This window comes from Gossypium hirsutum, chromosome A07 (genome assembly GCF_007990345.1).
Source record: "Gossypium hirsutum isolate 1008001.06 chromosome A07, Gossypium_hirsutum_v2.1, whole genome shotgun sequence".
Lineage (NCBI taxonomy): Eukaryota > Viridiplantae > Streptophyta > Magnoliopsida > Malvales > Malvaceae > Gossypium > Gossypium hirsutum.
Window position 1 is genome coordinate 25,205,930 of NC_053430.1, and position 13,659 is coordinate 25,219,588.

Sequence of the window (13,659 nt, forward strand, 5' to 3'; positions counted from 1 at the left end):
TCTGTTACGAAGTGATCACTCTACCGTTAAGTTCCTTTATCTCTCTAACGGTAATCTTAGGTGGCAGTCTAACTAAATTTTATGTGTCAACTTGGATTTCTAAATGGGATGAAAATAGATTTTTAATTAAAATTTTCAAACCTAAACATTAACTAAAAGAACTGTTCATCTCTTCTTTTTAATTTTTCTTCTGTAACTTAATTTTTTCAATTGGTTTTTTTTATTTGAGTGGAAAAATTATTATTAAGATCAAAATAGTTGAAATCAGCAATAAGAAAGAATAATCTGAAATACCCACAAATAGATTGTGAACATATAAGTTGATTCAGATCAGAAAAAATTTGATTGAGAAACCAATTATTCAAGAACTATGAAAGAACTAAAAAATATAATAATTAGGAACAAGAACAGTGAGAGTAACAACCCTTTTCTGAAAATTTTAAAATTAGCTTGAATGAAACATGTTCATGAAACATGTTTCTGGTTGCATTTTATGGGATGTCTACTTTCGCAAAATAAAATACATGTTTACAAACAATTTCAAAAAGTAGAAGAAAATATCAAGAATTTTAATTTAGGGTTTTCATTAAACAGTAAAAAATCTAATCTTTTGTTTTTCAGTATTGAATAAAAGAGATAGAGGAATGTAAAGAAGACATACCTGAACCCTCCATTGAATCCATCTGTATGAAGCAATCAATTTTAGTTCAACTATTTTGATCTTAATAATAGTTTTTCCAGTCAGATGAGAAAAAAAACCATTGAAAAAAAAGAGATTGAAGAAAAATTAAAAAGAAGAGATAAACAGTTTTTTTAGTTAAGATTTAGGTTTAAAAATTTTAATTAATTAATTTTTTTAATTAAAAATCTATTTTCATCCTATTTAGAAATTCAAGTTGGCACTTAAAATCTAGTTGGACTGCCACGTAGGATTACCGTTAAAGAGATAACGGAACTTAACGGTAAAGTGATCACTTCGTAACAAAATAATAACATAAGTGACTAAAACGTAACATTTCAAACATAAGTGACTAAAATGTAACTTGAGGCAAACAAAAATGACTATTTTTATATATTACCCTTTAAAATAATATATAAATAAATTATGGTAGTAACTTCTTTTCCTATATTCTTATATGCTAAATTCTTTCTTTTTATAGTCACTTCGAGAATTAAAAATTAGCAATTGATAATTACATTCTTTATATGTAAATGTCCAGTACAGTGTGAAATAATTGAATTTAAATAACTTGCGGCTCTTCCATACGAAGTCCTTTGTTTATAGTTCGGTTAAAATTGAATTAACCGATCGAATTGATTTAATTTAATTAATTGATTGGTAACTGAATTTAGTTCAATCGAAAATCAGTTAATGAATTTTTAAATTGATTAATTTAATTTGAAATCAAGTAATTAACTAAAATAAATAATATATATTATATATAATATATTTTTTATATTAACAATATATTTTTTAATTATTATTTTTTATATTAATTGAAGTATATTAAAAAATTAAATATTAGCAACGTATTTTTTATATGTTTTTATATTTTTTTAACTAAAAAATAAAAATATATAAATTTTGATTAATTCAATTAACTTATCGAATTAGCTAAAATATTTCAATTTAATTAATATATTTAAAAAAAATTAATTCAATTAAGGTTAAAAAAATTACATTTCAAATAATTCAATTAAAGACGATTCAGCTCAATTAATAACCAATCCAATCGCGTTTCAACGTCGCTAATTAGAAATACCCATGAATTTTCACAACTCAAACAGATGATTAAAAAAAATGCAAATAAACAAAACGACATATTAGCGCGTTATGGAAAAGGCAAATGAAAGCGCGTGAAAGAACTGTGGATAAAAAGGTCAAAGATGCGAAATCAAATTTGGATTTCAGCGGTACATTGAATTTGGATGGAATTACGATTTAGCCATTGTGAAGGAAGGTCTGGCTGCGGGGGCTACGGTGTTCAGACCAAAATAGCAAATAAAAATAAAATGATTAACTGCTAGATAAATTTTGGATTGAAAATATTATTTTCTAGAAAATGTATAATGATACATTTGGTCCTCTAATTTTACAAGATAGTTATTTTAGTCATTCATTTATTTTTTAACTCTTTTATTTTAGCCCTTAAACTTACGTTATTTGTCAAATCATCTAAAATAAATAGAAAAATTAACGTTTGTTAATTTTACTAACGTGTCATGCACATGAATGCTACATCAACAATTAATTAATTGTTAATTTTTAAAAATTTAAAAGTATAAAAATAAAAAATTATTTAAAGTATTTAAAGTATAAAAATATTTTTTAAAATATTTTAAATTTAAAAAATTAATTAATTACTAACATAGCATGCATGTGGATGTCACGTCAATAAAATTAACAAATATTAATTTTTCCATCCATTTCGAAGTATTTTTTTTTGTAATAGCCTAATTTTCAGTGGTGTCGGAACAGTGATTCGAGATCACTAAATCTGACAAATGAGTAGGAAATATTATTAATTTAGTGAGTATAAGTTAAATGTGAAGTTAAGAAAAATTTTGAAATAGTGAATAGTGTACTAAAAATAAATACTAAAACAATTAGAATCGAAAACGAGGTATCGAGACCTTTGGAATTTTAAATGGAGCCATAAATATTTTTATAAATATTTATGGAGTGTTAATAAGTTAGTATTAAAGTTTCATCAAGAAATTTTAAATTTCTGATAGTTAATTGAACAAAAAAGGACTAAATTGTATCAAATGTAAAATTGTGAGAAATGATTAAATAGCTTAAATGATAAAAGAAAGAGGGTTTAAAAGGAAAATAGACCCAAGGTCTATTTGGGCTGGACGGCAAGCCATGAAATCAGCAAGAAAATAAGGAGAATTAAGGGAAAAATTGAAAAATTGCAAAATTGCAAAATTTACTTAATAAAGCTAGGATTAAAGTGGAATTATCTAGATTTCTCTTTATTTTTCTGCATTCTCATCAGTAAAAATGCCATGGAAGAGTTCCCTTAAGCTTTTTTTTCATATTTTTACTTCAAGTAGGTTCAATTCTTGATTATTTCTTGAAATTTTTGTGTTTTTTATGACTTTTACAACTAGATCCACTTGTTGAATTCATTAGTTTTTAATTCTATGAAAGAAATTAAAAGTTGTTATGAATATGTGCTGGAATTATATGATGATTTTGCATGGAATTAGAGCTTTAAATTGTTTATATACTGATTTTATTGAAAGAAGTGAATAGAAAGTGAATGTTTGGGACCTAATTGTAAAAGAGTTTGAAGTTAGAGTTTTATGTGGAAATTCTGAATTTCAATAGTTATGAAATAACTTATAATGTCTAGTAAAAGTATTAATTGAGAAAATTATCTTAATTGAGGGGTTAATTGAGCAAGGACTGAATTGTATGAATTGTGAAATTTGGGGCAAAATGGAAATCAACATTTTGCATTAAAACTGTTTTGGACAGCAGCAGTAGTGTAACTTTGAAAAATCATCAAAAATTGTAGAAATGGAATTAGAGGATGAATAAAAATGAAATTAAATTTTATTGAGTCTAGTTTCTTATAGAAGAAATTATGTAAACAATGGAATTGTAAATCATGAGATATGATAAATTTTGTGAGACAATGTCAGAATGATTTCGGGTTCCCCTATTCTGACTTTGTAAAATCATCAAAAATTGGATAAAAATAATTATGGGCTTAAATTTATATTTTTAGAATCCTAAATGAATATATTTTCAATAGAAACAAAAAAAATATCATTCGAATCATGTACGAGGAGATAATTAATTTTTAGTGAAGAAGGGTCGGAACTGTCAGACAGCAGAACAAGGGAGATTTCAATGAATAAACTGTATTAATTGGCCCAACCAAAAATTATGAAATTTTTATGGTAAGAAGATATGTGAGTCTAGTTTTAGGGAAAATTAGCGGACCTAAATTTTTAGTTCCGTAGCTTCAGATATAAATAATTTAGTGACTATGACACGGGTGGATAGCTTGAATATTCACATAAGTAATTAGTGAAAGTTATGGATAAGGTTACTCACAAGTGTGTTATTTATACTAAGAATGTGGATGGAGAGGAGGAGGAGGAAAAATATACATATATATATGAATGACTCGTGTATAAATTGATCATATGCCCGATTATAATCGATAAGTGTTGAATTAGAAATGATATAATAATTTATTTGGAATATTTATTATGAAATTATGATTATCGTTATAATACAAAATTCGAACTTCTGAATTTATATGGCTAAATTTTAGTGATCATTCGTTAATTTTATGAATTTCATGATGTGTTATTTCATATGTATTCATGATAAAATCGTGAATAATGTAAAAGCAAGAAAATTGAATAAATGATCAAATTGAGCATTTCAGTTCAGTGACAAGATGAATTGAAGGAAAAGACCATGGTTGGACCATGGCAACAAGTGATAAGTGATAGCTTCGGCCACACTTATCTGATCAACTTATCTGATCAAGGACAAGTGAAAGTGATAAGTGATAGCTTCGACTACACTTATCTGATCAATGACAAATGACAAGTGAAAAGTGGTAGCTTTGGCTACCTGATAAGTGAAAAGTCGTAGCTTCTGCTACCTGATCAGTGAATAATGGTAGCTTTGGCTACAAGTGACAAGTGACAAGTGATTTCCGTATAAGACCATATCTGGGATATGGCATCGGTGTGATATATGCTACTGTATAAGACCATATCTGGGATACGGCATCAGTGAGATATGTGATTCGTGTAAGACCATAGCTGGGCTATGGCATCGATATGTGATATGTGATTACGTCTAAGACCATAGCTGGGCTATGGCATCGATATATGAATATGTGTAAGACCATAGCTGGGCTATGGCATCATTATGTGAAGATGTGTAAGACCATAGTTGAACTATGGCATCGAGAAAACGAAGTACTCAATTCCGTAAGATGTTCACTAATTTGAAGAAGATTGGTAAGTATTACATGGAATTATGTGACATAAGGAAATACGAGTTGATGAGACATGAGCATAAAACTTGGTTGATGAATGAGTTCATTTGTGATTATATATTTCTACGCCTTGAGTGTATTATCCGTATGAATTGGTATTCCAAATGAGTTAATGAGAAAACTTCTAGTATGAAATAATCTGAGTTCGAAATGAAATATCATGAAAACGTACTTGAAATACATTGGTATGTCTTGTATATGCTATTTGAATTCATAAATGTGGAAAGTAAATGTATGTGGAAATATGAGATGATGATATCTATACATGGAATTTATTGATGAATACGTACATCCAAATTTGTATGATAGATTTTAGTGAACATTAAAATTGGGCTTAATAAGTGATTTGTCAATTTAAATCGTGATTGGTAGGAAGAGTTAATGAATTGCATATTTATGAATTGTTACACGTATTTGTCTGAAATACGAGGAAGTGATGGTAATTGATACACGGAAATATGAAACTATGATATATATAAAAACATGGAATATGTTTGATAAATGTGTTCATTCATAATTATGGAATTATGTACCTCATGTGTGCTATTTGCATAAAGATGATATTTCAAATACTTTGGTGAATAAAGCTTAAATATGAAATAGTATGAAATCAAAACAAATTGTTATGAAAATGTATTTAAATTATTTGTAAGTGTTTCGTGCTTCTCGGTAATGCCTCGTACTCTATTCCGGCGACAGATACAGGTTGGGGGTGTTACATTTTTGGTGAAAAGAAAAAATTACAAATAAATGAAAACTAAATCCACAAAGGAGGATCCTCTATCAATCGTAACCCAAGTCTTCTAGAATGAACTGATTTGGCCAAACTGTCTGCGATTAGATTTTCTTCACGAAGAATATGCTAAATCCTCCATTGATTAAGAGCTTTAAGAATAATAAGGATTCTTCTGACGAGAACAGAATTAGATGTCCCTGAATATCCTTGTTGAATAGCATTAACAGCTTCAATACTATCAGTTTGGATAACAACCTTTTTGAGACTTTTATTCAAAAGAAGATTTAAGCCATCTAAAATCCCCCAAAGCTCCCCTTCGACCACCGTGCAGTTACCTAGATACCTACAATACCCTATGATCCACCCATCATTATGATCAGAAAGAAACCCTCCAGTAGCTGCAAAGCCATCATCAAATCTGACCGAACCATCAGATTTCAAAATTACCCAATTGATGTCTGTATGCAAAAGGTGTGAAGAAGCATGTGCCTTATTATGAACTAGCTTTGTGGCTGATGAATATTGTCTTGCCCAACTATAGGAACCCTTGAGGATCTCTTCGTAACTCCAAGAAAATTCTTGAAAAATTTTGAAGTAATTTGATAAACAATGTAAGTACATGGGTTAAAATAGACAAAAATTAAATGAAAGACTAAGATGATTTATTTTTTTTATATTAAAGAACCAAATAAGTGGTTATAAGTGATTATGCTTTTAAAACAAATTTTGTTAAAAAGAATATATATAGTTTAAGATTTGAAGTGTTTATAATTAAAGCCAAAAATGTGTTGTAAAAAGTTAAAATATTCATTTTAGATATAATGTTTGAGAGTAAAATATAAGTTAATTTAAATATCACATAAATTTATTAATATTAATTTATTAATATTATATATGAAAAATAAATTTTAAACATTTTTTAAGTAATTAATATAAATTATCAATAAAATTCAACTTGAATAATTTTATAAAACGCATTGGTAGTCCTATATCACTTAAGGAGTCTGTATAGATGAATAAATTTCCAAACTAATTACAAAACCACACGAGTTAAGCCAAGATTACTATGGATCAAGCCAGTATTATCGTAGGTAAAAATGAAACATCATATATGTGTCATAATTATTAATTAAATTAATTAAGAGATAAATAATAAAATTTTATACTATCACTAATTCAAAATAAAATAATTAAGTGATAATATTAAACGCTTATTTATTTCTAATTAATTAAATTAATAAGATATAAATAATAAATAAAAGAAATTAAATTTCAATAGAACAATCAAATGGAGCAGTTAAATTCTACTAGAATTCTCTTCATAAATAATTGACACTAGAGGTGTGCATGGGCCGGGCCGGGCCCAAACAAAATTTTAGGCCCGTTTTCTAGGCCCGGGTCCAGCTCAGCCTAAAATATGGGCCTAAAAATTTGTCCAAGCCCGGCCCGAAATAAAATTGTTAAGTCCGAGCCCGGCCTGGCCCGGCTCATATTAAATTTTTTTTAGCTTATTTCATTAAATAAAAAATTTTAAAATATAATAAATCAAATACATTTAAAAACATAAAAATAAATATTAAAACAAGAAATAAATAAAAAATGAGACTAAAACAATTCTTAAAACAATACACAAATTGAAAATATAATAAAAAAGTTGTTATATTAAAATTGAAAATAAAATGTAAATATGATTAAAAATAAAAATAAAAATATTTTTAGTATTTAATTCGAGTCGGGCCAGGCCGAGCCCGGGCCAAAAAAGTTTTACCCGAGGCCCGACCCATTTTTTAAACGGGCCTCATTTTTTCCCAAACCCATATTTCGGCCTATATTTTTACCCGAACCCTCCTATTTTTTGGGGCGGGCCTTCGGGCCGGGTCAGTAGCCCGGCCCATGCACACCTCTAATTGACGCTATAAAAAGGGTTTATCCTAAGCCATTCTACACCTTCACAAGTTCAAGAAGTCTAGAATATCTCTATAGAAATCTCTAAATAAGCTGAAGAACTTGAAAAAATTCTAACGAACACCATACTTGTTCAGAAGAAAAGTCGTCTTCTGATCCAATTCAACTATGGAAAAGAAGCCAAAAGTCGCTTATGAAGAAAACTATTTTTTTATCCAAATCAATTAAAAAAAAGAGGTCCAAACCCATTTTAAGAGTAAGGCAACATAACACTTGAAGCAATTTGCATCCATCTAAGACTAAGTCTACACGACTCTTAGATTGAAGTCAAACTGGACAAAAGAATCAAATGAGTTTTCTTTGTATTCAAGAAATTTTTAAAGAAAGTAACTTTTTTTTCAAACTTATCAATAAAATTTGACTCCAACTTCTAAAGTCAACTTTCAACTCAAAATTTGTGTGGATAAATTTTTGGCATATTTGGTGGGACGATCACTGCCTTTCATCTCTTTTCTTAAAAATTCAAAGTCCAAAGTTGCGATGGCATCAAAAAGATCATCATCAACAAGCCCACTTAAGCTAATCCTCTTGCTCATTTGGCTTCATCATTGATAATATGCCCAATTTACTATTATGCTTAATTTTGATAAATTCTTAAACGAGATGCCACTAATTTTAAGCCTATTATTTGATTTCTAATTAGATGCAAAAGTAAACCTCAAAAGTAAAAAAGAGTAAAAATAATACTTTTAATATTTCATTAATATAATAACTTAATTTTTTTTAGCATATTTGGATAACTCTTTGATACTTAGAGCTTTATATTTTATTATATATATATATGGAGAAGAGTGAATTACATAAAAATACTGATTTTTTTAAAAAAATTATTAAATTAGGCTCTTTTTTTTTTCCAAAAATTATGGGATTAGACTGAAATAACAAAACGCTTTCAACTGGAAGTATTTTTAACTTATTTGCAGAAAACGCTTCTAACTGAAAATATTTTCCCTCCAAACAGTCACTCCCAACGACTACCTACTTTAATGGCTATAATTATTTTTCTATATAAACTCCCCCTCCACCATTTCATTTTTTTCAATTCAATCTCAACTATCTCTCTCTCAGATTCTCAAATCTCTCTCAAATTTCCCTCAATTCCCTTCTAATTTCTCACTCAAATTTTATTTCTCTCTCAACTTTATTTTTTATTAAAATTGTATTAAGATTTTCTTAAAAAAAATTTCTGTTACAATTTATTTCATGTTTTTCGATAGCAATGGTAAAATCTCTAATTTGTTTGATGGCAATCACATTCGGTCGATCAATTGCACTGAAAAATCTTACTGACCTCAACCTCTCGTGAAAAAAATGACTAAAACTCAGTTGCATTAAAAAAATAAAAAAAAATTACAAGCTAAGATTTAATTAAATAGAGTAGTTTGAGTATCGATTATGAATCGAGTTGAATTTTACAATTCAAATAATTTGAATATACGATTGGTGTAAATACGATGCTTCTAAATACCAAATTAAATAATTATTAACTTTACATCTCAAAAAATTATAAAAAAACTTAAAAATAATATATAAAAAACTTAAAATATATATAATAAAAAAACCTCAAAACCCTACACAACCCTAAGCCCTAAATCCTAAAATTCACAAAAAAACCGTACTTTAAAAAAACAAAACCCTTACCCTAAAAAACGAATCAGAAGGAAAGCACTTCTAATTGGAAGCGATTTTTTTGCCAATACGCTAAAAACGCTTCCAGCTGGAAGCATTTTCGTTATTTTGGCCCAATCCCATAATTTTACAAAAAAAAAAGCCTAATCCAGTAATTATTTTAAAAATCGAGATTTTTTACGTTTTTATTATTTCGGCCCAACCATGTAATTTTACAAAAAAAAAACCAACCCAATCTAGTTATTATTTAAAAAAAATCAAGATTTTTCATAAATTAACTCGTATGAGACGGCCTTCCAATACCTTTCTTTTATTCTGATTCTTTTCTATTATTTATTTTTGCCTACGCAATATTACGTCAGGCCCCTTTCAATTTTCATTTTTCTATTTTTAATTAATCTTTGTTAAACCTTTAATCTAAATTTCCTATTTAGCTTTAGGTCGATAGCCAATCAGGTAGAGACTCGTGAGATCCTAAACCGCACCTAAAAACTTTCATATTGGTATTTGTTACTTCTTCAATTTAAGAGATAGACATCGTCATCTCATAAAGTTGTATTGACACTGTACAGCCCAATTTTGGCCCCAAACTAAAAAACCCTAAGCCCAATTACAGCCCATAACCTAAACAGAGAACAGAAACCCTAGGAGCCGCCTCTGCCCCCTGTCCCATCGCACCATGCCTGCTCCACCGCCCTTGTCAGCCACCTGCTCCTCAACTTGCTCCAATCGCCTGCACGAAGAAAAGATAGCAAATAAATGTTGTAACAAATCGGCTATAAAGCCGAATAGAAACCAATGTAAAAAGGGGGGCCTTTTCTTGAAAAAAAGAATAAAAAAAAGATCTATCAATAACAGAGATTAATCAAAGAAACATTTCAAAGGTTTCATTTTTTTCTATCTTCGTTATCTATTTTTTTTTCGAATTTATCGCATAAACGTATACAAAAGGGAAAGTTTTACCGGGATTCGGCGTTGATACCCTTGGCACACGCTTTTCTGGTTCGAAAGATGACGGATCCCTAGAGATCCGGTTAAAGCTTCGACGGAAGAAGCCAAAAGTCAAGGCGTTTTCGTTGTTTTAAGAGGCTTTGGGGTTTAGTTTATGGTTTTCTAAGTCTTAAATCTTCTTCTATGTAAAAAAGGGGTTCAAAGGAGGGAGTTTTGAGCTTCCAGGCCACCGCGTACGGCCACGACGGCCATTGACCGGAGCTAGGTCGGAGACTGAGAGGGGGAGAGAATTTCAAAGCTTCATTCTTTTTTTTTCTGAAGTAAGAAAGAAATGAATTTTTTTTAAAAAAAAATGGTTTAAATAACCTTAGTGAAACGACACCGTTTCACTTAGGCCCCCATAGTATAAAACGGCGCCGTTTCAATGAAGTGACCCGATGACCCGACCCGGCCAACAGAGGATCCGCGTCTTTCTGCTAAGCGGGATAATCGCGCGTAGTCCTTCCGCATTTTTGTTTCTTTTAATTTAATTCCTTTTTATTTTCCTTTTGTTTTTAGATTTTTCCTTAGATTTTGCGCACTTTTCAAATTGGTCCACATTAAAACGTTTCGTTTCGGGGTTTGGTTTATTTTTATTTTTCATCCCTATTAGTTTATGCGCGCCCTATTTTAGTCCCTAATAGCTTCTATTATTTACGATTTTTATCCCGCAATTTTACTTTGATTTTAATTCTGTCCTCAAACTCTTACTTTAAATCGTTTTGTTATATTATTTTAAATATCATTTATTTTAGGCTTTTGTGTGCAATATTTATTTTAAACTTTTACATTGTATATATTTTGAATTTGTCTATACATACATATATTATATTTTAAACTATTATATATATATTGTGTACTTTAAATTTCATATGTTAATTGTTCTATAGGTTAATTATTTGAAGTTCCTTTTATTGTTTATTATAAATCTTTTATTATTTATTTTGAGATTTCTTATATTGTTCATATTTAGATATTTTTCTCCATCATCATTATTACATATATATTTTAGTATGCGTTTATTTACTTATTTATTATTTCTTATGTATACGTTAAATTTATTATTATTATTACTTTTATTCTTTATTCACTATTATTATTCTTACTAATGCATTATTATTATTCTTATATTCTACTTCATTATTATATTATTACTATTGCTATTATCATATTATTAAACTAATTAATTTTATATTGATTTTGTCACATTATATATTTTCTTTTTGTATATATTTACATTATTATTGCTATTACTATTATTATTATTATTATATCTTCATGTTATATTTCATCTTTTATTATTATGCATGTTAATGCTACGATTTGTTTCTCATTTTTCCATGCGATTATAATAATATTGGTCTTTTACTCGACGCATATAACTGGGTTTTCTAAAATAAAACAAGTTTCGTATTTAGACAATTTGAGAAAATTATGCCCTAACTTACTGGGTTTCGGTTTTTCTTGTTTAATCTAAATAACGACATAATCTTTTTAAATCGCAATACAAGTAAAAAATGCTTATTCTCGGAAGTACGAGGTGTTATGCCCTAACTTACCGGGTATGACATTTTGTCACCTCGAAATAAGAATTTATTTTAAAGTAAAAGGCAATATTCGGTATTTGAGAAATTTGAGGAAACGTGCCCTAATTCACTGGGTTTCGATTTTCCTCGTTCGCCCTAACTAGCCGAATATCCTTTTGAAAAGTAGTTAAAATACAAGAATTTTTTTTAAATAAAAGTAAGCTCATTCTCAAAGCTCGAGATGTCGTGTCCTAACTCACTGGATGTGACATTTTATCACTTCAAGACGAGAATGTCTTTAATATTCGAGTTTTTTTTAAAGAGAGGGATCGCATTTCAAAGTACTTTAAGTTTTCAATTTTCGACACTAAGACACTAATTAATCAACTAGGTACCAATTTTTGGGCGTGTCGAGGGTGCTAATCCTTCCTCGTGCGTAACCGACTCCCGAACTCATTTTCTGATTTTCGTAGACCAAAAATTATCGTTTTAGTAAATCTTAACTTTTATTAAAATGATTAATTTAAGGTGACCCGATCACACCTCATCAAAAAAGGATTGGTGGCACTCCTATTTTTTCGCTTTCGTTTCTAAAACGAAAGTCGATTCCCCTTTTTTTCAAAAAATGGTTTCGACAGACACCAAGTCATAAAAGCTTGTTGATTCGATGTCGATAGGCATACAGTTGGAAGAACCGATATCATTGTATGTTGTATTCAATCTACCGAATAACATATCGGCGTGTCCAATCAAGTGGTTGGTTAGATATGTCAAAGGAAATAACAATTGGATTTAAATGACTCACATGGTTAAATCTATTGGTTCGAATTGGGCCTTTCTAGTTTGCAAGGCTATTGAAGAGTTAAATCGTGGACACGTATTTCGTGGTTGTTCGTTCAGTAAGGGTTAGTTGTTGGGCATTCCCACAATTAATTTACATTACTCATAATTGGACTCGATGTGAAAGAGGCCCAAAACCCCTCATATAACATGAATGGGGCAACAACTCTAGTAGGAATAATAGGGTGTGTCGTTCACCCCACTCCTACTCTAAGTTGGAAGTTGTTTTTCTACCTTCTCTTCCTATAAATAGATGGTACCTGTAGAGCTATTTACACAAACTTAAGATATTGTTACTCTATCAAAAAATAGAGAGAATTTATTCTCAACTATCAAATATATTTTTCCAAATAACAATTCTACCGCTTTCTATTAAAAAGAGAAAATTTTTGTTTTCACCCCAAATAAAAGAGAGAACTTTTTCTATTTCTATGTTTCAATTCAATTGGCCCAAGCCCACATTCGAAGCAGTTTGTGATACGAGAATAGCAGAGAAGATCATTTGGTTGAAAGCCAGGAACATCGAACGTTTGCTAAGCTGAAAACACAAGTATGAATTCGGTTGGGGTTTATTGCTATAAATTTCACAAACTAGGTCTGTTTTCAAATTTTTAATTTTCCGCTGTGCTAGAAAACTGTTTTCAAACTAGGATTTTACCAACAATTGGTTGGTAGTCTAGGGCGTTCTCAATCACTATAACTGACCTATAGATTGAAGGAGAAGACTTGTTATCAAGGATCGGCTCAAAATCGAAGCAAAAATTGAGTCTGGAGCTAGAATTTTATCACATCAGTTTATTCAATTTAATTTTGTTTCTGCTTATTTTTACTATTATTTCGATTTTAATTATTTTTACTTTTATTAGATTTAAATCCAACCTTTTATTTTTGTACAGATCGTCACACGTCGCGGGTACAAAACTGCCTAGGCACTCAA

General features: G+C 29.3%; 1 long non-coding RNA gene across 1 annotated transcript; it reads right to left on the minus strand.

The window, feature by feature from the left end:
- Nucleotides 1-9,852: 9,852 nt before the first annotated feature.
- On the minus strand, nucleotides 9,853-11,116 carry LOC107953072 (uncharacterized). The gene is made up of 2 exons (XR_001699052.2): nucleotides 10,330-11,116; nucleotides 9,853-10,099 (listed from the first exon to the last, which is right to left on the minus strand). It is a non-coding gene; the product is annotated as an uncharacterized lncRNA (long non-coding RNA).
- Nucleotides 11,117-13,659: the final 2,543 nt, after the last annotated feature.